Source organism: Gambusia affinis, linkage group LG09 (assembly GCF_019740435.1).
Source record: "Gambusia affinis linkage group LG09, SWU_Gaff_1.0, whole genome shotgun sequence".
In the NCBI taxonomy this organism is placed as follows: Eukaryota; Metazoa; Chordata; class Actinopteri; order Cyprinodontiformes; family Poeciliidae; genus Gambusia; species Gambusia affinis.
The window spans coordinates 16,173,999-16,199,869 of record NC_057876.1 but is presented as its reverse complement, the minus strand read 5'-3'; the positions used below and the strand labels follow the sequence as shown (position 1 = coordinate 16,199,869).

The 25,871-nt window shown below is 36.2% G+C and overlaps 1 protein-coding gene across 4 annotated transcripts in view; it reads left to right on the top strand.

Moving 5' to 3' along the window:
* pcdh11 (protocadherin 11) overlaps positions 1–25,871 on the top strand; it is a 370,226-nt gene that overhangs the window by 173,083 nt on the left and 171,272 nt on the right. For 2 of the 4 annotated variants that reach the window (XM_044126903.1, XM_044126905.1), the window contains one exon: positions 16,053–16,127. The exons of 1 other annotated variant lie outside the window; for it this stretch is intronic. The gene's annotated coding sequence lies outside the window, so the exon portion shown is untranslated. Of the gene's footprint in view, positions 1–16,052; positions 16,128–22,444; positions 22,577–25,871 lie in introns of those variants that run through there. One more of the 4 variants, XM_044126904.1, reaches the window with a different exon arrangement.

The window sequence follows — 25,871 nt, the reverse complement described above, 5'->3', positions numbered from 1 at the left end:
AAATAAAAATGATTCTTGTTTCTAGGTAACCAGTACAGTTTGGAGAGATGGAGTAGTATATTCATATCTCTTAGTGCCTGTGAGAATGCAGGGAACCGTATTTAACTGTATTCTATTTATCGTACATTTGGTGAAGGAAGCGAAGAGGCCGTTAGAGTTATACAGGACAAATAAATGCACACTTTAGTTTTTCATTCATTTTTTGATAAGAAAATGAATAAAAAAGTAGTTAAGAAAACAATAAATGACAGATTTGGTTATATAGTTATTTTGATGATTAGTTATTGAGGCTTTTGGCTTTTAGATCAAATTTCTTGCTCTCTTTTTGCAATTAGTAGACAGTAAGCTGAGATGTTTTGTCTGAGGTTTTACACCCAAGAGTTTACTGTTAAGTCTTTGCTCAACTGTAAGAAATTGTCTGACATCAACGTTTAAGAATAGAATGCCCTTTACAGTCCGCGAACCAGAATTACCACTTTCTTGTGCAAACCTATAATGCTCAGATATATAGGTTTGCACAAAAATGACCAAAATAAAAACTGTCGTCCTGTTAGATAAGCTTCATCATTGCTGGTCACATGGCAATCAAATGCCACCGATGACCGTTTGTAAGTTGAAAAACATACCATTACCATTGTTGGATGTTTGTGTCAGCCTGATTCAAACATGAGAGATGGAGCTTCATCCAGTCTGGACTACCAGCCAAAAGCTGCTGATGCTGCACCAACCAGAGCTAAGAAATTTTCAAACATTGCTAGCCAGGCATCCTCTTCGCTGTTCGATTTGTTTGTAGGTCCTGAGCTGAGGAGGAGATTCTGGATGTAGATGTCATTACCAGTCTCTTGAAGAGTAAACAATCCCCTGAAAAGTGATGTGGCCAGTTTTAGGCCAAATTCTAAGCTAATGAGAAGTTAGCAGTTTCCAACAAGAACTGAGCCAGCTGAATGCCAAAGTTCACCTCGCCCATTGAAGATCTATTCACAGTAGGTTTGCCCTGGCTAGAAAAAAATAGATTAGAGTGATGAATTAAGTGGGGTTTTTTTGTATTTTTGATGGTCTTTCCAGTGGTCTAAGTGGGTGCTTGCTCTTCTTGTGGGTCAGGTGAGATGTGTTGCGACTTGTCAGCCACTCCATAAAGAGCTTCATCTCAGGGGTGTCAAGTCCCTTTTACCACAGGCCTTAATTTGCGGTGATCTTGTTTGTGTTGTGCACATTTTGGCAGCTTATTGTGAATAGTGCTGTGTGAGCAATTGTTAGTGAATGGTTAAAAAGAAGTTGTTTTTTGTGTGTTTACAGTAGAAGCTGGTAGGGGTTCTCTACCATTTTTATTCCAGACCTTTTTCTCCTGTTTTGATGATAGCCAAGGAGCTCAGCTTCCAGATATTTATGAACAATAATTAACACTGAATTATGTAGCTATTTTCTGAATAACCGACTTAGTAATTTTAACATAAATTACTAGTTTTATAAATATTCGCCCCGAGCAGCTATTTATAGTTGTTCATAGCCCAAACTGTGCAGCCTATTGTTGCACAACATTGTGAAGTTAGAAAGGGAATAGTTTTTTTGATGCTTCCATGTATTGACACAGACTCTTTGGAGTACGTTTTGCGTTTTTCTAGAACCATGCTAGTAAGAAAAAGGGAAACTGTGATGATGAGATAAAAGCACTTCAAGAATATCACAACTAGCCAACCAGTACACATATTGTTGGTGCATATTAAAGCAATATTTTCATAGTATTTGTTTTATGATGTGAGTGAATCAGCATTTCAAATTCCTTAAAAGAAAATCGTGTGCAAATTAGAGCTTTATTTTCAGTTTTCTAAGGTTTTGTGGCACTGATGATTTTCATTCATTGGGTCACCAGCACAGAAAAAAAAGTAGAAATTATACCATTACAGCTGTGCAAATCATACCATTGTCATACCCATTACTGGTATGCATGTGTACCAAATCACATTCTGATAAGACCATTTAAGTTTTTACTTTTGAAGCTATGAATACATTTCACAAAATAACAAACTCTGTTCTTTTCTGAAAGTGAAAAAAATGATTCCCATATATTTCCTGAAGTCAGGTCAGTTCTTGTGTGCCTCCTACAAACCAACTCCCTGCCATCCACACACAAAGTTTTGAAGTCAGTCAGTCACCCACAAGATTTTATTACTGTGCTGTGTGGAAATATGTTCAAGAAACCTGATTCAGCAAGATGCAAGAGATCGAAAGTATATAAACTAAGGTAAACAAAGTTAATTTCATCATCCAGCATTTCTCTGGCTATGGTAAATGTCATATATTGGTTGATGAATCAAAACTGAAGAAAATAAAAATGTTTCTGATAATGTCAGAACAATTAAGAAAATGTGTTTTAAGACATCAATTTGCAAAAACAGAAGTGTTTTTGCAAAGTATATGAACTAAAGGAGCAAACAAATACAAACCTAGATAGATTAACAGACTAAAGGACACATTATATCAGAATAAATTACCTACAGATTACCTACAACTTGTATTAATAAATACCAGATCCCTAAATTACAGTCACCAGGAACAAATTACAGAAAATCATGAAATAGATTTACATTATTTATGTCAACAAACCAAGAAGTTTCTGAAACCAGCATCAACCACAATCTATAGATCTAAATTAAAAATGTCTTTCAATATTGCATGTTTTGTGCATGCTGACAGAAAATGAATGGCATATAGAATCACAGCCATGTAGGATTTTTTAAAACTGTGAGCAATTACATGCGACTACAAGCTGTAGGAGTTTGGAATTAAAACTGCACATAAAATGTTGTCACCACACAGAACCGAACTATGAAACCTTGTCTAACCCGAAACACTTTTAGTTAGTGTAGCGACAGACCAACACTCTGAGATGCTAAATTTAATCTTTACAGTTTGGTTTGTACATTATACACACAAAAAGTGTCATAATGTTCAATTTACTTAAACAATATATGCAGTTAAAACTGATAGAAGCTTCAGTAGAAAGATTTTAGTTATTTTCTTTAGACACTGAGAGCGACATAATATTCTAATATGACAGACAGAAAGCCCCAAAAATATATTACTTAATAATACTCTTTAACTGTGAAAGTCTTCAGAATGACTTTTCATTGTGAAGAGAAAAAACTAATACTTTTATATTGACAAAGTAACTTCAGTGGACATATTACAGTTTTGCAGATATGCAAAGGAGAACTGACAGTGACTTGTTATAAATCAACTTCTCACTAAATGTGTCTGTGTGGCTTGCTGGGGGTCAAACTGACAAAATCACACATTAGATCAACCAAGAGACAGCAGGAGCTGAGTTTCCCCTCTGACTCTAATGCAAGTCATTTAAAGAACATCTCACACCTACAGGTGTATCGGGACATCCGCACTAAGGAATGTCCAACAATTTACTCATTGGACGGATGAATACATTTAATTTGTCAGTGTATTGTTGTCATTATAGCTTACACTGCAGCCTTCAGGTAGACAAAGGATAGGACAGCTGCTGCTCAGCGTCTAACAATGCAATGCCCTCCTGCGGTGTGGATGAAGTGCTCTCTCTACTTCTCCCTCTCTTCTGATTTCTATCTTTCTACCCTATATCCATAAAGCAGGGGCACATGCACGACTGCATTTTGCACATCTGTACATAAACCAGAAAGGACTTGAATGTGTAGATCACGAAGATGCGATCCAGCCACTGTCACAGCTGTCGGCTGAATCCCTTAGGGAGCGCTCCACCAGCCACCCAGTAAAAAAGTGCCACAGCACATCTGGGACCCAGCAGGTGCTCTGTAGTCCCATGATAGATTGTTGTTTGTTAGTAAATCTTTGGGCTTGTGTCCTTGTACATCTCTGTGGAACTTTCTTTAATTTTGTGAAATAATAGTACAGTTTAATGGACTTGTTTCAACAACAGCATTTTAAAAAGTCCTTCATGTGTGAGTAGAAAAAAATAATACCAGAAGAAAACAAACAAGCAACGCTTATGCCTATTTATGGTCATCAGCCCTGTTATAAAGCTGCTTAATTTTTTTTCCCAAGTCTGTTGTCTTTAATGTTTTGCTACTATCCACACATTTTCATTGCAACATTAGTTTAAAGGCATCTGTGAACCTTTTAAGGGCAAGACTGTGTATGATCAACTCAGAAAAGGACAAAAGAAGGACTGAAAATTATAAGATGTCTTATCATGATTCTGTGCTGCCATGTGCAAGCATCTTCAGAGATAAGAAACTCAAGCATAATTACAAAGATTACTTTGATTTCAGCAAACTCTAATACGTGTCTGCATTTCTTAATAGGAATTTTTTTCTTCTAAGAGTCACTGACGCCTTTATCACAAAAACCATCAAAATGTTCCTGACAATATCCGTGATAAAATGCTTGATTGAGCAATTGTGACGGTTAATTTTGTACTCCAAATATATGTGTGAAAACTGAAGATATGCACATCCCAACTCTTAAAAAAGTTGTACGTGCATATGTTGGATTTCTTTTTTTCTTAATTTTTTTAAAAAGTGGTGCTTCTAAAAACTAAAACAGTTTTTTATTTTTGCAAGAAATCAAAGGTTAAATTGTTGCTTTAGAAGTGTCTTCACACAGTTGCAAACAAAATAGAACATATTTTGTAAGAGTAGGCTGATGCAATAACTTCCAGTTTAATAAGTTGTAGTTTATAAATACTTAAAAGAAACCTGTGACTTCAATTCATGCTGCTCAGATGAGATCTGGGGTCTAGATATAGAAATAATAATGATAATCTTATAAAAGATTATCATTATTATGAAACACTTTGGGAAAGAACTTGGGTGTGTGTGTTTTTGTGAATGTGAGAATTTTATTTTTGATTGTGACTGTAACCTTTAATCGGAAGAGCCACTTTGCCATTTTGTGCCCTCAAGCAAAGTAAGACCTAAGATTTGCAAGAGTTCCATAATTTTAAGAAAAGAACTTATAATTTTTGATAAATATGTACTCTTGAAAGTTTTTTGCTATAACAAGATAGTTACGTTTTCTTCTGTGGGATGTTGATTGTAGAAATCTATATAGGAAGTATGTAGTTTTCAGCAAAATGACAAAAAAAATATTACATCTAAAAAAACATTTTACTGTCATTCTGTTGTGGAAATTTAGTACAACTGTTCTGTGGAAATATGAATATGAAGAAAGACACTTAACAACAACAACAACAAAAAAAACAACAACCCAGCATATTGGTTCAAAAACAAATATAAATTGTACAGTTTAGCAGGAATAATGTCTAAGAAAAATCTGCCATTCCATTACAGTTTATTTAAAGTTTAGAGTATCCAGATCTGACAATTGAACTTCTTTTGTGAATTATTCCACAAAATCAGGGCAGCAGAAATTTGTATACAGAAATCACCCAAGGAGAATCTTGGTGTACATAAGAGGATGGCAATTTACTGGTGGCATACAGATGATAGTAACGAGCATGATTTCCACAGCGAGTAACAAAACACAAAGGCAATATTTACTGGTATCCAGTCTCTTCAGGTACCATAATGTATTAAAGATAAAAGGCTGAAGAATCAAAAGTGTTTGCTGGAGTGAAATGTAAGACTTATTCCTAACAAGAACACGCAACTTAAGTTTTAATTTGGGAAATCTTTCAATGTGAAATTTATTTTAAAAGATTCTGATTTTTATTGGTAGTTTTGTCCGTCTTTGATACACCATTTCAGTGTATCATAAGCTTACTTTCAGACCAAAAATAAATGATTGTTTAATAGTATGTTTTAAGTAACTAAATCAGAGCTGAAACAAACATAAAAGCTGTTCCGTTTTCCTCAAAATTCTCTTTTTCTCTTTTATCTTTCAAGGAATACATGGTGTCTGTCTTTAGGCTTAACATGACAGATTTACACATAAGTGGGTCATTTACAAGCCAGGCCATCCCATTCTGAGGCACAGAAAAAGCAGCAAGAGCATGAAAAAGTATGAAAATAGCTAAGCGGATTTTGAGCTGCGCTCCTCCACCTCTTGGTCTCAGAAAAACAGTGTATGTTTGTGCATCTGATCCCTCTTTTCTCTTCAACTTGTCTGGGCTTTGATTCCTTGACACATTCCCTCACCGCTTTTTTGCTTCAATGCGCTGCGCGCTGTGTTGTTTCCCCGTCTTCTTGTTTCTGTCGCCTATCTCATCCCACGTGTGCTTCCAGGCAACGCGAGGCTCACACACTGCTTTCCATAAAGATAACATTGCTCTGTTAAACAGATGGAGTGTACATGTTCTTTCAGTCATAAGCATAGGCTTAGATACACCAAGAGATAGAGGAGATTTTTCAGAGCATCTTGAATTTTTTAACAAACATATATTCAAAGAACTACTACTACTTTTTGGGGCATTTGTACATTGCATGTTTGAGAAGTTTTGTTTCTTTTTTCTTCATAGATGTGAAATTGCAACACAAAAGAGAGATTTTCTTTAAAAAATATTATTGGCAATTAGCATTTTTATCAAGTCTTGTTATCTTTTTTCAGAAACTAAAAGCTTTAGCTCAAACAGACAAGTGTGGCAAAAAAATAAATAAAAAATTGGAAGAAATCTGTACAGGTCAAATACATTTTTGGAACACTGGGAACATTTCTGTGTAGATATATATAGAAAAAACCCTGTTTGGAGAAATTAAGTTACAAGTGAATTTAATCTAAAAGAGCTTTTTTACAGTTTATACAAGCGGTACATCTGGAGGCAAACTAACCACACAGTCTTGTCCTAAATCCATGCTGTCGTAGCATTTTTATTCCACTCCGGTAGCTGTAACTTAATTCTGAATTCCCTGTCAAACATTTTGTGTTGATGAATCTCCTAGTTATTCTTAGATCAATATGAGGGTAAGGTGGTGGGTGAAAAACCTTTTATAATCCTCGCCCTCAGCAAACCTTTGCACACAGGCCAATTTCACTCTGGTTTTATCATTTGAGCCTGACAGTTTGCCGCTTGTTGAGTGGACCAAATCCATATTGTTTGATACCACTCTTGGCTCACGCCCATAATGTATTCCAATCAAAGTTGCAGCAGCATGTTTTTAGTGTCAGTGGAGAACCTCGCTTGTTTGTGCACTTGTAAGATCTCCGCATAGAATATCAATGTGGGCGGCAGTAGGGCAAGTGCTGATCAATTCCCACCATCATGACAAATGTTGCAGGAGCGTTTGCAGTAGCAAAAAATATTCCATTTTTAATGTTACTGTTGAATTTTGAGTTAATGAGTAATTTAGGAATCAGAATAACTTGTACAATTATCTTTCTGTCATATTAGCTGTGGTATATAATCTGAAAAATTTACTTTTACCTTCATATTTATGAAGTTGTGATGTATCTGTTAAGCTTGATGGAGAGACCAGGATCAAGAAGGGGTGTAAAGTTACACTAGAGCAAATCTGGATTTTTAATGCTACCCGGACTACGTTTAGATGGTTAGACGTCCTGGACTCACCTTTGATAGATAACAGAAAATCCTAAATACCAACTGGACTAACAGAATCCACGTGCAACCCTAGATGCCATTATTTTGAAGAAAATGACTTTCACTATGAAGCCAAATACTGTTGCTTTCTATAGCTACTGTAGCTATAAAGAGAAACTGGTGAATGACTTTGAGTTTTAATTCATATGGACATCTAAGCATGGGCTGCAACATAAATCATCATCTCAGTAAGAGATTGCCCATTAATAATATTGCAATGGACTGTAATGCAATATTTGTCATCCTTATTTCCACTTTACATGCTCATATGTTGTGCAGTCTATTGGATGTCTCGCTGCATTGGATCCCGATTCCTGACACAGGGCATGATGCTTTAGATTGTAAAGGTCAAAGAGTCTGATTTCCTGATGTCATACAACCCTACTCTTAAGTATTGACTTACTGAATTCAAGGGGGAAGTGTCTCTGTTTGTTGAGAACAAACTGCTATTCTCAGGGAATACAGCATACATTTACATTTATTAAGTTAAACACACAGTGGGATGAACCAGAAAGGGGAAAAAGTTCCACTTTCTGGCTCATCGTTTACCACAACATACCAGAGCAACACCTGTATTACTGGGCGGGTTGGCCCCTGTCTGTCTATTTAATCATCAAGATACTTGAATTCTCATCCTGACTATGAACTGCTTTACTGTATGGTAAAGATTATGGATTGAAGAAGCCAGAAGAACTACATTATTTGTAAAAAGTAAATGTTGCAGGTTTTATTTGCTGTTTCCGTAATTTATATCAGTTAAATAGTAAGGAAAAAACTCCCAGAAGAGAAAATCATTACTAAGTTAGTGTTTCAAATTAAGGCTGACTTCTAAAACTGAAAATGAAATGTTCTTTGTTGCTCAGTAAAAATAAAAATTAGTTCAAAACACAGGAATAAAGTTACAGGTCAGAGAAATTGCAATCACTTCTGAAAATAGCACGACAGAGTCAAAACACAGGGACTGCGGATGCTGAAGATGACAGCCAGTTTACCACTTGAAGCAGCAAAATGAGTTTTAAATATTTCAATAATCCAGATGGGACACAGCGGGCTAATATGGTGCAAGATGGAAACAGCAGTGGTTATGCAGAGCAGAAGCAAAATAACAAAAATCTAAATAAATAAAGATCCAGATTTACAATCAGTGAGTGAAGTTTCTTATGTATTATTATGTGACTCCTTTATGCTGTCTAGGCAAGTAACTTTGATTCCAAATCTCTGCACCACCTGTCAAACATGGGTAAATGAAGGAAGCATTAAAGAGAAAAGAGAATGAGCCTCGCTCTTTGGAGATTCAAATCAGCATTTACAGCATTTTCTTCTGCCGCACGTCACATTAAATAACAACTGCCGCTGCGCTATCTCGCCACGTCAGATTGCTCCATCCTCGTCCGTCTCGCACAGAGCATTTGCAATTTGCGTTGACAGGTTGGCAAGTCTTCAAGAAGTTGCATTGAACATCATTGGGACGTCTTGTTAGGGTTTCTTTTTTTTTTTTTTTTCTTTTTCTTCTTCAACTGAATCCCATCTCACAGGTTGCAGGAGACAGAAGCAATCTTAGAAAGCTTCTCTTAGGCTGCAAAAAGCAGCATCAAATGAGTGAAGGGTCAGTGCTCCAACACTTAGAGGGAAGCCTCAGGGACATGTATAAAATTGGATCTGCCATTTTCTGAAAAATGTGCTGTTGATTTGATACTTTTTGGGTCTGGATTTTGTTCCTGAGGACGTCCATAATACTTGATGAAGACAAATTACATGTGCCTCCCTCTATAGTAAAGGAAAGGAACTGAAAGCAATAGGGTCACTTTCATCTTTTTTTATGTATTTAAAAAGGAGTGTCCATATCGTAAATTGACGTCCACAAAAGAGCCCACGAAAGTGTAATGCCAGTTTTCAAGTATTCATGGATTATTTTAATGTCCCAGGACAGTTTGGGCAATGTCTGTGAACTTGCATCAGTATTTCTTAAAGCCTGACATCAAAGGGAAAAACCCTTGAATTTGTGATGTCACTGGGGTGTAAAGTGCTGATTTTGTGGGTGCCGACTGTCTGCAACTATACTAAGCTTTCAACAAAAAATTAAAAATCTGTCCCTCTGAAGCAGTTTAAGCATCATTTGAAAGTAAACTCAAAAATAAGTTGGAATCAAAGTCAGAGCTTGCTTTCAACTCAACTTTCCAAGGGCAAAAGAATAACACACTGTTCTTGAAATGTGTTTTCTTCCCTCTTTAAACTCACAGTTATAAACTCTGTTTGTTTGCTGCCGTGTGGAGTTGACAAGTACAGAGCTTTCTTTAAACTTGTCCAGTGAAAGTCAATGGGGGTTAAATTAAAGAGAGACGGCGCCCTTATGATATGCCGAGCTAAGACCAATTTACTCTTCAGAAAACGATATTTATATCCATGTTGAATAAGCCGGAGAGTTCACAAGCAAAAGCATATTTTTTTGCCGTCTGCGTGTATAATTTTCACTGCTGATGTGTTTGAGTGTGAGCCCATGTCTGTAGCTGTTGGCTGACAGCCTTATTGGCATTTTCTACGGTGATTTCTATGAGCTTACTCTATTAGAATCACAGAGGGCTCCCATCTAGTCAGCAGCCGCCTGCATGCAAAAACAGTGTCCCTGGAGCCTCTGTTTACCAACCAAGTCGGATTTGCTGCTCTCTAACACAGCCAGGCTAAAGCTCAGCTACCCAGCAACAGCAAGCCCTTCCACTGCCCTCCCACCCCCATCCCTCTTTTGCTTCTCGCCCCCGAAACCAACAACCCATCCCCACTACACACAAACGCGACTCCCCCACCCCCACTCTCACCCGCTGGTCCTTGAGGCTTTCATTTTGTTGCTCATCCTTAGTCTACATTCACCAGAATCTGTTTTAAAACTTTCCCGACTGCAGGCTTTTTATGTAAATGCTGTTGCAAAAAAAAAAAAAAAAGTGAAGCTTTGGTTACAAATCAAATCCACATTCTTATATACAGACAAAAAAGTGACACTTCAAACAGAATTGTTTAGGTCCCCAAATAAAATTGAAGCAGGATTGGACTGTTGTTTTGACAAAAATGAAAGTAGGGATTTCAACAACCTGTCAATAAACAATGAATTCAGCCCCTTTGCCTCTGTGAAAACATCTTTCTTTTTTTTTTTAAATAGAAGGAAAAAAAAAATATATTTGTATATTTTTTTCATTGAATATATTCAAAGCATTTTTATATTAAATCAAATCTACAAACTCTGGCTTTTGACACTTCTATATCTCTCTCAGAAAAAATAGAACAGGAAGAAAAGAGTTGCTGACACTGACAATGGCTCCGTAATAATAAATGATATAACAAAATGTGAAATTAAATGTTGTGCACAATCACAGCTAAAAGTTTAGACTGACAGAAAATTTGTGTTTTACCAATTTTACTGATTCTGTGTTTTTAGATCTCTTTTCCTGGGTAATTGTTGTGAGACGCTAAAACGTTTATTGATTAAATGTTTATCACAGAACTTTAAAGGCTTCTATGAGAAAAATGTTTTTAAACTGGTGGTGTTTGAAAAATTGAGCCACTTAGTTACCACTTGAATTTACAATTTCCTCCATTGTTTTTACAAAGCATTGTTCATCACTAATTGGCTCCAAGACTGTATCCAAAGTTACTTCTAGGTTACGTTTTTGATCCATTCTTTTGTTCAAAACAGTGCTTTCATGTTAGGCTATCGTTTAGCTGAGAGGCAACCGATTATGCTTCCCAGTCGGCATGACAAAACTCTTATTGTACCAATCACTATCTTTTCTCGTCATTGGGCAAAATAACTTCAACACAGTCCTCTTTAATCTAATCTAATCCTGGTTTGTACGTCCTGAAAAACACCAGTCTGACCTTCATGTTTTTTCTATTTCTTTGTTTCATGCAGACCCCAGTCATACCTATAAGCTGCCTTATATTAGCAAGCGCTCCACTGGTGGCCAGTCTGTTGAATCCTCTTTACAAGATGGTCTTGGGCCGTCGCCAGGAAGTCGCGCCTTGAAGTGTTATATTTTTCTGCCATCTTTCTGGTAGCAACATCCTTGTCTTTGAGTTTCTTATTTGTGCAAAACATTGACGAGAGCATGTGTTATACCGCAGTACCAAAGTTTGTGAAAAAAAAATCGATTACAAATCCCACTTCTTTTTAAATCAAACTTTCTGGTCTTCTAATTTAATCAGAATGGAGTGATATCAGCTGACATGTCTAATTAAAAGTTTATTTTGAGCTAACAATGATGGAAGATTTATTTTTTGGGCATTATTAGAATAAGTATTTTTGTTTTTACTTTCTTCAAATTAGAAAGTCTTAATTTCTTACAAAAAAAAAAAAAAAAACAACCAAAAACTAACTTTTATCCATCTTAAAACTTATAACCTTTGTAACTTTGAAGAATCCCCAATTGATCCTCCAGAACATGCTGTATTCATGCTTCTGTCTATTTAAATTATTTAAAATTTGTGTTGGACTCTTTCCCAGGCGCAAACTGAATTTGAGTGCGAAAATAACAGTGACCCATCTAAAAAATAAAAGATGTTGCATCCTGATATGATACAAAAGAACATTTATCAAATAAACACATACAATCAGTAAAAGTGGAACAAATTGCTGCTTAACTCAACAGAAAGCTTTGTTTATCATTTCTTTTTGGCAGCTTGTATTTAGCGTTTAACTTGACAGACAGCACAAACTTGGCTCTGTGTTTCCACGCTGCGGCCTTTCTGTTTGCCCTCATTATAAAGGTTTGACCTGCCAACATTCAGAAAACAATATGAAGTAAACATAAATAGTCAGCTAGCAATATGGATGGCAAAAAACCAATTATGAAAACAGGTCTGTGCTGATAACATCATTTTGTTTTTATTTATTTTTTTCTTGTGTTTTTTTTTTCCTCTTTTTGTTTTGATTGTTTCTTGGCAAGAGGAATACTTTGAATTTACTCAGAGCTGTTAACTTGGCATTCACAACTGGCAGATTTCCACAACCCTGGTAAAGTATAGCCAGTCGTCTTATCAGAAAATCAGACAGTTGTGAGTTTGCATATGCTTCTATAACTGCCTGGCACCAACTGTTTGTGTGACACTATCAGGAAGAAATTATTTTTTATCTGAACAATAGACATCTGCTTGATGGCTTTCTCATTCACCTCCGGAGCTGTTTCTCGTTTAGCGTTAAGTCTGTCACCAGAACAGATCTGAGTCACTGACTGCCACTTGCAGCTCCAGTCTGTAGGTTTTCCAGACGTGTAATCAATACAACATTTTCTTTCTGATGGACACACACAGCAGACAGAAGGATTCTCTTCACAAAGACTACAGCTGATTGAGCAGCGCTTGGACTGCTAATGTGACTGATAGACTGACACGTCTTTACAGGAAGTTACTCTTTGATCTATCATGGCCGCCTCAAGCTGAAAGCTCCGTATTTACACAGGATCTTACCCCTAGTTTTTCTTTCTCCCCTTTCTACACTCAGGAAAAGTCTTGGCTGTATTTCTTTTTCTCAAAATTACTGCTGTTCAATGATTAGGAAAGGAAAGAAAAAGGTTTAATAATTAAGGTTTGTCTAATTGGCATTGAGTCTCACAATAATGAGGCTTAGTACATAATAACAACCCAATACAGAAAGCATTCTTAAAGTAAGGGACATGCAGTGTTTGAGTGACTCATTAGCTGCAGCATCTGCTGTCTGGTGAAGGAAAAAGCAAGACCATATACAGTACCTGGAAACTGCACTGAAACATTCAGAAAGAATTCTGAAATTGCAAACTGTTGAGCCTTTAATCATTGTTGTTGGCCAAGCCTTGTGGGTGATATAAATACTGTATAAGCAACGGTATTTATATCACCCACTTCTTATCCTGTGCTACACAGGATAAGAAGTTTTATTTTTTTATTTTTCCACGTGTGCATATAAACCACTATGGCTGCTACACACACAGAGAAGCCGGGAAGACATATTGCATTTTTGAAAATCATTTGAAAGCTGATCAATTAGAAACAATAAACTTTTTGGGAACAGTTTGAGCAGTGCTGAGCAAAAGTCCCATAGTATGCTAACAAAGCACCCCTCACACTATTACACTACATCATCATTTTGAGTTCCTTTTTATGTTGATATCACTGAATTCTGTCTTCACCTTCTTACTATCACAGTTGAAATCAAAACTTGTTACAAAAGGCAACTCAGATCCCATCTCTTACCCATTCTGACTCTCTGCTTTTACTTCAGCTAGTCTTCTTCTAGATGCCACCCAGCATTAAGTGACTTTCATTTTAACAAGAGTGTACATTATTTGCATTATTGATGCTTTCCTCTGAATAATGCTTCCTTCTATGGAATGGCACATATTACTGGAATGTGAGCTCAATGCATTCATGATGTCAAAGCCTGATAAGATGGAAGTTGTGGGAACTGTGGTAGTTCTTTTGTGGAGGAAAACAGCTGTGTTGAATAATTCATTCTAAAGTTAATGATCATTAGTGGATGAGCATGATTTTTCCTGTGCTCTTTGTTTATCTGTCAATTTATAAAGTACATTTTAAACAACCCTGGCTAGACCAAAGTGCTGCAGAGCAAGGTCAAAATATAAAGACATATGTCCATGATTTCTTTTTTTAAAATTTATTTATTTAATAGAAAACCAAAACAAAGGTCAGTTCGAAGAAGACAAAAATATAATGGCTACACCAGGAAATCAAGTCTTTTTAGAAATAAAACCCAATAAAAGTATGATTCTGTGAGGTTTTTTTATTTATTTTTTTTTAAACTATCCAAAGTCAGATTTTTTAATTTGCCTTGGCAGTACAATAAGCTGACATTTATCTATGCCAAAGTATGTGTATCGTCAGTATCTGACAGTTTTCTATAAATCGTATCTACGTCTGGAGCGGAAATTCTACGCATTTGGATCAACACATTTATTGCATCATGTTCATAAAGTTCCAGATTTGTACTATATATCCTGGCATTATTTGTATATCATGCAGTTATTAATGTTATATATTTATATTATTCCAAAAATACATGGAATATGCTTCCATATATTTTTTTCAAGGTGTTTAACAATTTCTATTCAAATGTTTATAAACATTGGAATGGGCATTTTTTACAATGTAAATTTTATAATGTCAGAATTTTTTTTTTACGTTAAGTGATGTTTAAACTGCCATTATTATTATTATTATTATTATTATTATTATTATTATTATTATTATTATTATTATTATTATTATTATTATTATTATTATTATTATTATTATTATTATTATGTGCATGCTGAGAAACCAGTCTTCTAGTATATAAAGTATATAAATTTACATATATAAGAATGGTTGTAGTGTTTCACTCTGCATGCATAAATTAGTGTTTTAAACTATCATTGAAGGTAAGTTTATACAATATGTGATATTTTTTTCACTTCTAAGTACACAGAGAGATGACTCTTTCAATTTGTTCATGGACTTTAATTATAGGGACGTACCATCACATCCAGTGAAGGATAGCCTTACAGATGGCAGCAGTGGCCCTGAAGCGAGGTGTCTAGCACAACAAAAGTCTCCATTCTGCCGTTGGTGCAGACAGATTTTATTCATTTGATCATCAGTGTCATGGCTGTGGCATGTAGCCTGTTGCCCTCTCCCCATTTTGCTACTATCTATTCCTCTCCATCTTCAGTTCTGTCACCTTCCTGCCAGTTTCCAATGTCACAACAATTCTGTCTACAGTTTTAAAAACTTTTTTTGTGTGTGACAGAAGGAAACAAGGTCAAAGGTTTAGACGTAGATAGATATTAAAAAATGTATATTTTATTTGGTTTACAGAAAAAAAAAACATTATTAATTTAGTCAAAATTTTGATCTAAGCAACAAGTCAAGGAAAAGATTTGCATTTGACATGACAGTTCAGTCACATTACACTTTGTAATTAGAGTGCTTGTTTTTAACTCTTAGTTTGACAACCTCTCACAGCCCTTAACACTTCAAGGTTTATACATTAATAGACATTTACAAACATACTCTTTATCTACAAGCTTATTCTGTTGCATGCATCCTTAGACAAATGAGATATGAGTGGCAATTTAGGCATCAGTGTCTTCTATATGTGGACCATCAAAGCAAACCTCTTGTGTGTTAAATATAGAAAACCAAGAGCAGCGACGATGATGAACACGTGGATCAAGATAAATATTGCAAAAAAATAATAATAATGGGAAAAATATGCTCAATGCCATTTTCTATGTTGCCTGTAATATCAGCACTGGAGTTTTAGTGTTGCTTATTGGAACTACATTTTAATATTAAAATGTATATGTATATACTTAAATATAGCTTATGCTCATGTAAGTTGAGGCTACTCATGTTCTGGTCTTGCAGTGACAGGTGACCCTTATCTTCCTCTCGGTTTAAACATTATTGCTGCTGAAGCAGAAGAATTGGTCTGAGCTGCCATTCTCCATGTTGGCTTCAGATGGGAGTTGAGGGAATTTGCTGTTGTGTCCTCAAACTAAAAAGTGTCTTTCTTGTTTACCTGCAGCTCTAACTTCTCCCATGAACAGAGGGAGAAAAGGAAGCAGAGAACAGGCTTCTCCATGGGCCCCCTTCCAAAATGGTAGAAAATTATTTTGTAATCTCCAGGGCCTTTTTTTTTCCTGCTTGATTTCTTTTGTGTGACTTTTTTTTGTCACCTGCAGAGGAAAAAGTTGAATGGGAATATGTTTCACCCACACTGAGTCCTGCATAAAAGGAATTTGCAGTAGTTGTAGATATTTATCAGCTTCCGCTCTGGTGGACAGCGACGAGAACACAACATTCACACAGTAATTTTCTATAAGGGTACTGTACTCAGGTCTGCTACAGTGAACACCTTTCAGGTTTGCTTTTCAGAAAAACAAATTTACCAATAGATCAGTTGAAAGAATTCCCTCTTCATCCAGCTATTTAGGGCTGATGTCTACAGCCTTAGTCAATGTAAAATAAAAAATGTTCCTAATTATTTCATAAAGGTATTATCAGAAATTGTTCTCTAATACAATATGCAGGACGCTGTACAATGCCTACCCCACATGTAGCTCTCAGGCTTGCCCCTGGGAAGTAGCTCTGGCTGTGCGTACAATACAGCTGTCAAAACCTTAAAGGTGAACACACAAAGGAATGGATTTAATCACGTTGGTGTAACCCACATAAAGTCAAAAAAGCCCATCTAAACTCTGCTTTTGGTGTAACTGTATATACAGTGTATGTTCTCGGTGAGAATATCTCTCCGTTTAATTCTCTGGAGAATGTTTGCTGGTGAATGAATGTCAACAACATAGTGGTCAGTACTTGCACAACAAGGACACAGGTGCAAAAAGGAGAAAGAAAACATGCTTGTTGAATGGTTCAGTTACTCTCAGGTTAAAGTGTTTGGCTTTCATGGACAGGTGTTTTCATGAAAGTAGCCATGTGAGTTTTTGTCAAAGGTACATGTGTATGTACTGTGGCAGAGAGCGGTCAGATATTTGCTCTCAGCTCATGCAAAGGGAAATTAAGCCTAGTACTTATTTGATCAAATAGGACATCTGCTGTAGTTTACTTGCTTTATGATGACATTTTGTATAGACAAGACTGAATTAAAGTGAATAAAATTTCACAGTCCTACACAATGATCAAATATTTCTAAATTCACAAGGACTTCAAATGATTTGAACATACTGTCAAGCCATTGCAAAAAATGGTGTTGTTTGCATGCTCAGGCTTCCGGGAACTAAAACATGACAATTATATAAAGCCATTGACAACTGTTGTTACTGATGCAGTCCTCTAGCAATTTATCTCATTTAGGACCTCAAAAGTAAGCTTCGGCTTCCAGAACATCAAATAATACTTAATAATAATAATAATAATCCTTGCTATTATGTGGCAAGTTTTTATTTTTCTATTTAAATGACTGCCTCTTTGTCATATCGGTCAAAGACCATGTCAAGGTAATTTTCAGAGGTACTGTAACCAACCACTGGGAGTCGTGATCCACTGATAAAGCAAGATTATGGGTCTTTTAGAGATAATATGAAGTAACTGTCCAGTCTGAACTCAGGCTATGCACAACAATACAAATGCTAAATAGGTGTGCAAATCAGAACACTGAGTGTACTCTTCTGGCACCACAAAGTAAATCCTTAGAATCAAAATATCTTGTCCTTTTTGCCCTGTTGGAACACCAGACTGTGTACTTGAAGGGGCAAACATAGCATTCACATGTTGGCAAGTTATATATTGCTCTCAGTTTAAAGAAATCTCCTAAATGCCTTTGAGCTTTCTTCAAATTCATCAGCTTCTGAACACCTTAGACAGTGGTTAGCACTGTGAAAACTGAACTTTAAAATAATTTATGTAAAGTCTGAATTCATAGACTAAAATTAAACTGTTCCTTGTTGTCTCTTGTCTTTAACACGTTATATGTTTAAAGACTGTGCTGTGCCAATTAACATTCTATCACTTTGCAGGATTCTGATTTGTACCAACTCTTCACCTTGATCTAATTATCTCCTTCTCTCCTTATCTTAACTCAAAAGAAATTCTAGGAAAGGTGTTCTCAATTAAATATATTCCTGCAGTTAATATATTCTGTAGTGAAACAAAAAAATAAATCTGAATTCTAGAATAGAAAGTTTCCTAATATAATATGTCATGATACTTTGAACTTTAAGAATCTTTTTTCTATCCTGGTAAAAACCAACCCCTTGTTCTTCACTTTACTTTGTAGAGAGGGTCTGGACTCTTGGCTGTTGAGAAACGATTGCTTCTCGGAGATCGGGATTGTGTTGAGATGTTAAATTTTATCCAATCGCTAATGTTTGCCCATGATATATGTAAGGCGTTGACACTATGAGGCTTACCGGAAATTGTCTGCGCTGTAAACAGCCATCCCTCACTGTGAAGAGAGAAGTGCCTGGCTGAACGAGATGGCTATTAATATTACTTTGACATTAGGAAGCGTTTGGTGCGGATTGAAACACTTTGTTCACTTCTACAGGCAGATTTCAATTCTAAAACAGTGCAGAAACGACTCCTTCTGTTCGCTGATTGACCGGGTTGAAATTCAACTGCAGGAATCCAACTGAATGGAAGAAAGTCCAGACTGAGCTGTAAGCCACGTTTAAATCCAGTGGAATAGTGCAGGAAGGCAATGACCAGACCAGTGTAGTTCAGTAGATAAATAAATCTATTTGTTTCCTTTGGGTTCTCCTTATGATATTCTTGCGATTCTCTCTTTGTGCCTCTAACCACACTCTCTCACAGCTGTCATATATTTAGTTAATTAGCCTCACAATTTTCTTGTAATCACCAGTAATTACTCCCTCCCTGTCTATATATGCTTCCTGGGTTTTTTTTGTCAGATCATCTTCTTGACATTAGCCATTTCCCGATTATTATTTCTTTTGTCTTTTGTTTTGTTTTTGGCTTTAAGGGTCTAAGAGAAGAAGATAGTGGGAGAGTGACTTTTGTTTTGCTGTCCCTCTTTTTGCAGTCTGCATACTCTGATTCAGTCAAACCTCTTCGCTGAAATAACCTATCCTGCTGTGCAACCTCAACTTGTCTTTTAAATTTAATTTAGCTGGATTTCTCACAATTTTCTTTTTCTGAAAAAATAAAGTCACTGAGGAGATAACAGCAAGCAAAACCATAAAATCCTTAAATTGTCTGAGATACCAAATAGTATCTTCACTCTTACATCTCCTGTAGTGCATACTTTCTTAAATAAAACTTTTTTGTAATTTCGTATATGATCAAGCATGTCTGAAACAACATCCTGCTTGCTTTTGTTGCACCTGTTACTCAAGAGGCCTGGAAAGTTGTGGTTCCGTCACTAATCTGGATAAAACAATAACATCAATAGTTCAAAAAGCCTATAATGACATACTAGGGTGTTGTAGACAGATCCCCATTGGTAATGTGATCAACTTGGCTTGTAATGTTGTGGAGTATTTGCTGGCAGTGATCATACTTTTCACATTATTCTCCTACACATGGTAATGTGTTCCAAGGTCTGTGCTTTTGAGCCAGTCTTACAGTTGTTTGTTGTCTTTTGTTATTTTCAGCCTGTCCTCAGTTGTGTATGTGTGTTCAGATTAGAACATGGTAGCATACCTAATTTGATCACAAGTCAAACCAGGCTGCCACAGCGTTTTTGCAGTGTTGAAAAATTCTACAGTGCGTCTGTAGAGTGGAAAACGCAATGTCAAAAGACTGCCGATCAGTGGGTGGCAGTGGGTGGGGTCATAAGAGTGACCTTATCGCTGATACTGCTCCACGATTTTCCACATTCTCCTGTATTTTAAAAGGCTTTTGTGGCACAAGTGGACTTTATTTTCAGTGTGTTAGATAGGAAATGGGTAGAGAGACAGCTGATGAGATGCAACAAAAGTACCAGGGTTTAAAGTCAAACCACAGAGGGTGGAGTCTAGGACAAACTGTCAGAGATGTTCCCTATATGAAATGTCTGCTCTACCTTTGTTTCACTTGACAATTTTTTGTATCGCTGCTTGTCGCCTACTCTGATTCTCTTTAACTTTGTATGCTAATCATAAAAAGCTGTGTGTGAAAAGCCATGCAACAATCCTCAATGTGTTACTTGTAGAGAACAAACAATGTCTCTAAAAATAGCTATAAAATTAGCCAAATCCCTTAGAAATATAATATGATGCTTTAACTTACCTTTGAAGATGAGAGTGTTTTCTCCAAGATGACTCTTAAAATACAGCACTTTTTTTTGATAACCTAAATGCACAGAGGACCTTTATGCTGTATTTGATTAGATTTTAATTGGGCATTTTATGAACAACCTTGGACCATTTTACAATCCATTGCTGTTAAATCAAGAGACATCAAAATGCATGCCACACATCCTCACCTCGCCATCACCCGCCTTGAGTTTCGGATTAATTGGATAATCATTTAGTACATTTGGCTACTCCTCTTCTGTGACCAAGGTCAGAAAAAGTAAACTCTGCCCTCAGTAAAATGCCAGTAGTCCCTCCCACTGTATCAAAGACAGGCTGAAAAGTTTGCATTGCTGATGATTAAGCACACTGATTTCCCCATCAGGCAATCACTTCATGAACTCCACTACTTTTTATATATATATACAGAGGAAAAGTTTGCACTATAATTTCTTTATGTGTCTTTATGAACTCAAACATTCATACCATAATTTCTGACATAAAATAAACCACAGATATACTGGATTTACTTCAGATCTTTGCTAGCCTTTCAAATAGTGTTTTTCTCAGGTCCCAAAGCATATCCAAGATTTATTAAGGTCAGTGCAAAAACGTATTTCACAGTATTACTTCTGCAGATGTTCAGATTTCTTAGATGAGGTTTTGAAATAGTAGAGGTAGTAAAACATTCTAAAAAAAAATAATCCAAAAGAACAAGTACGTAGACATAAAAACGAAACTTTATTCTAAACTGCACCAAGTTAGAATTTTGTACCATGTTAGAATAGGTATCTGAAATCATGTTACAAGGAATTTTTTCCAAATAACAAAATTATACAGAATACATTCATCCATCCATAAGCTAAACACACTTATCCTTGCAGCATCTCAAGGAGGCTGATACTTCTCCATCGGGTGAGAGGCACTGTACACCGGTGCAGGGTGTACAGTGTTGCCAGTCCATCACAGGGCTTCAGAATACAATTACATTCCGATAAAATCCACTTCATTTCAATACAATTCAGTCAAGCATAATGTCAAATTGAATCCAAATTATAATAAATACCAATATTGTCTTTCTAGTTTGTGACTGTGACGTGGCGATAGAGTAATTGTCTTGTAATTGGACATTTGTAGGTTTCATTCCAGTTTCCATATAGCAATGTTCTGAAGGACAGGGATCTTAAACTTAAGTTTCCTACATGTGTATCTGTGCGTGAATGTGTGTGTGTTTCTAATTGTGAATGGGTGAATGTAAAATCCAGCATGTAGTGCTTTGTGTGGTCAGCATGGCTGGTTTCACACTGCAGCCTGAAGATGTTTTTGTCAAACCTGATTTTTTTTCTTTCCTGGGGCCTTTCACACTGCCAAGCATATGCAACTTGTATGTGTTCTGCGGTATGAATGTGCAATGACCTGAAAGTGTCCCGCATGTCCAGTAGAGGGCGCAGTAGCGTCAGCTCAGTGTTTGCGGAAGTAAACATGGATGCTAACGGTGGAGCATAACGTACACATCTGAAGTTGTTGTCCGACCAGAACGTCATATTAATAACTTAATCCTCATACAGTCCATCATAGTTGTTGTTTTTCTTCCCTCTTGCGCATATTAGGACGCAGAATAGTGACGTGTTGAGTTTCAGTGACGTTCAGTTCAGATGAATGCAACCTGGACGTTTGGTCGCATTTGAATCGGATAAGAGTTGGATATGGGTCGCATTCGAAAAGAATCCGACCTGTGCTGTTCAGATTGTCATGAAAAGATCGGATACAGGTTGCATTAGGTCAGAAAAAATGGAATTGGGTGACTTCAGGCTGCAGTGTGAATGCAGACTGGAAGGGCCCTATATAAATTTAGTCCAAGTACAAGTCCAAAATAATTTGAATAAATGCAAAATTAGGCTTGGGGTATATAGTGGATGCAAATGTTTACATGTAAAAGTTTGTGGACCCTCAAGTCAATAAAGTGAACATATATTTTTTTTTATCACTTACTCCAGATATTTGTTTTCATTTGACCACAAGAGAAATTCCATGGGTATTACAATAAGTAGTTCATTCTAAAAAAGTTTTGCTGGGTGGGGCTCAGTGTTAAGAACTGAAATGTCATGCTGGACATTATTTGCTGCATTGTGATATTTGAGGATTATGTTGTTATGAAGATTATTCTTCTATTTTCTAAATCAGCTTTGTCCTGTTCAGGGTTGCAGGGGCAAGGGCCTTGAGCCTCTCCCAGCTGTCACTGAGAGAAAGGCAGAGAACAAATAGTATAGGTCATGAGTCCATCACAGAACCAACCCAGATTCATGCAAGACAAACAGCTTTTAGGATGAAAGTGTGCACGGTCACGCCCACTGCTAAGGTCAGTTTAGAGTCATTGGTCAAAATCAATCATGCATGTTTTTCAACTGAGAAAAAGATGCACACTCCACTGTTACCATGATTTTATACATTTAAAAATGTATGTCTTTTTTTTTAAATCTGATTTTTATATACTTGCACTTTGTACTTAGCCACAGAAAGCTAAAACTGAGACTTTAAAAGATAGACAGCGTCAATGGATGTACAAATTGAAAACATCTTTTAAGCAAAGTTTATTGATATTAGTCACGATGTATATTCATGCTTATGCAGTATTCCAATTTCAGTAGGAATACCTGGTAAATTAAATCACAAAGTATACATTAACAGAATAAAAATGATCAGATTTTCTCTCAGTGGCTCTGCAAGATATGCAGCACAAACCTGATTTCTATGAATTGAGAGAGTATTTTGTGAGTTGCAAAGAGTCAACCACATTCTAAGGAAATCATTGACAATTTTTGCATGTTATTTTTAGTCACTCTAAATAGTGTTAGGGTAGGTGAATAAATTGTACAACATTAAATTTAGTTTAAATTATATTGACCAAGACATAAAATCATAGAGCAGGAGTGTCAAACTCATTTTTATTTAGGACCACGTTAAAATCATGAATGTCCTTTGTTTTGAAAATTGGCCGACAACTCTAAGATCATATAGTGTGCGCTGGACATTACACTAAGGAAATGAGGAAGGGAGGGTCAGTGGAGAGCAGCGGAGTTGAGCCTTTTTTCATTCAGTGTCAGAAAGAGAAAAGGCCGGAAGAGACGATAATGCCGATAATTAAAATGAGGTCGATAGTTTTAATTTATCGTACAATTAATTGATTTATTGTTTATCGCGACAGGCCTATACGTTTTCTTTTTTTTTTAAATATTAATTGTGTGGCTTTTTGTATTTGGTCATGCAGAAAAAGAGCCTATTTTGCCTTATTCACTTATATTAGATTTATCTATTTCACTTTATTATTTAATTAATTGTAACAGGTTGTTTCATTACATGTCATTTTTATTGGACATGTGCAAGGGGGTAAAAATGTCATGTATGATAGCTGTCATTTATATCGTGGATTTGATATAAAACTCATTTAATGCATCGAAACTCGGATGAAAAATTTATACTTTCTAAGAAAAAAATATATTAGTAAAGTTGCAATGTTGTCATTGGATGGTACCTCAGACACCATCAGTTTTTTACCTGAATTCCTTTGGCCAAACTTTTTCAATTGATGTCGGTATTGTTTTTGATGTATCTTACTTGCATTTTTCCGTAATGACCATTTTGTGTTCAACCAGTAGTTATAGAAACCCTGATCTACAGGATTTTGAATACGTTAAAGGTCTTTTTTTTTTTTGTACACAGATAACAGTTTCTTATGCATCTTGCTCAGAAAAGGTCGACACATTTTCCTGCACAGAATACAATCATTTCTCCTTTTTCAAACCGCAAGCTGAGTAGCATTACATCTCGAGAGAACAACAGAGATGACTGCACACATTGTCTCTGCAGTTGCATGTCTTTGGCAAGGGGGCACCCACAGTTTACAAGGCTTGCCTTCAATTTTACTCATCAAACACTGGTTGTGTACACAGCCCATTGAAGACAGAGAAAACGCAGCAGAACGTGACAAGAACGTCAAGTGTTCGGCTATCTGGGTAGGAAGGGTTCTAAACTATCACTCCTAAGTGATCATGGACATGTTATTCCTATTTTGGCTTGGCACACTCCAAGAATATCTTGAAGGACAAATATGTGCGGCTACTGATCCCGTGTGTTTCTATTTCGCTGGTCAGATTCTCTGTGTAAAAAACATGACATTTAATGTTTAATGAGCAGCCATTTTAAAGGTGATTGATTTAAAGTGCCTGCTACCATCTGAAATCTTCCTCAATGCAATTTAATTTCCTCTCCATTCCGTTACCAGTAGGCCTGTCTTGTTTGTGACCTAACAAAGGCTCGTCATTAAGATTGAAATCTTCTGCACATAAATTTTTATTTGAAATCAATGCAGTGACCTTCACCACGCACAAGGAAGCTCAGTGTCAAACATGTCTCAATTGGAGGCACTGTGTTAAACAAATGTTGCATATCTTTATTGATGAGTTCATTATGAAAAATAACGAAAAAGTTCAAATCTATTTTAAGCAATCAAAATAAAACTCGTTTTAAAGAGTGTTTTATACTTTCTCTTATGAACAAGAAAGTAAGGTGGAACATCTTTCAGCTGAACATATAGAGCCAAAAATATTGTTCCTGTTTGAGTGTTGCCCCAGGCTCTGCTTCATAGTAGACAGATGGAAGCAAGCACTGCCACAGCATGTACTATTGTCTTCATCAAACAACACACAAAGGACAGTTTAACAGTCAGTTACTTCCATGGAAGGGCACTATTTTCCAGAGAGATGTGCTGATAAAGCTTAAATATAAGTTTTAGAAAACATGTACTGTTTAAAAATGACAACAAACAATTTTTTTTTACTTGTTACCTGTATCATTTCCAAGCATATGTCTTCATACGACAGAGATAGTAAGTGTTCCTGTTGTGACTGCTGTCTTATGGAGGCACTGTGTTAAACAAAAGTTGCATATTTGTTTAAATAACTCCAGGTGAGTTTTTTTTTTCTAACATGTAAATTTAAGTGTGTAGGTGCCCTTCTGCAATTAGTAGATTCAGAAGAAGGAGAAGACGAATTGTGGCTAAAGTAGCGATGATGCATAAGGACTGCTGTTCTCTGCAGAAAGATCTCAAAGGTTGTTCCTGGAGTATTCTAGCCTTTCCATCAGTTTGGATGTCATAGGTTCAGATGTACCTGAATAGACTTTGGATTAAACCTTTCATGCATTTTGAATAAATTCTTTGTCTTGATATCAGTGACTTTTATTTAGTCACCTTGTCCTTTCTGCCACATGTGCTTTGTCCAAATGACATTCTGATATCCTTACTGTCTATCCAGGTTAGGTGGATCAGTGAATTGATATCTCACTCATTCTTGCTACACAGCTTAATGTTATCCATGTAAAGGAGGTAACTGATGGATTTAACTAAATGAGTATCTCTAACAGCTCTTTGCCATGATCTGATAGAGCTGGTTCAGATCTATGCAGAACAGTAGCAGAAAATGAGCATCACCTTGGTATAACCAACACTTGATGATACAGTTTAGACAATGATAATAATTTAGTTCTCTATGAATGAGCTAAGTAAATGATCTAACTGTTGATGTTAGATCATTTAAGGTGATCTAAACAACTTCAAACACTCCAGGATCCATTTGTGTGGCATTAAGTCACACCCT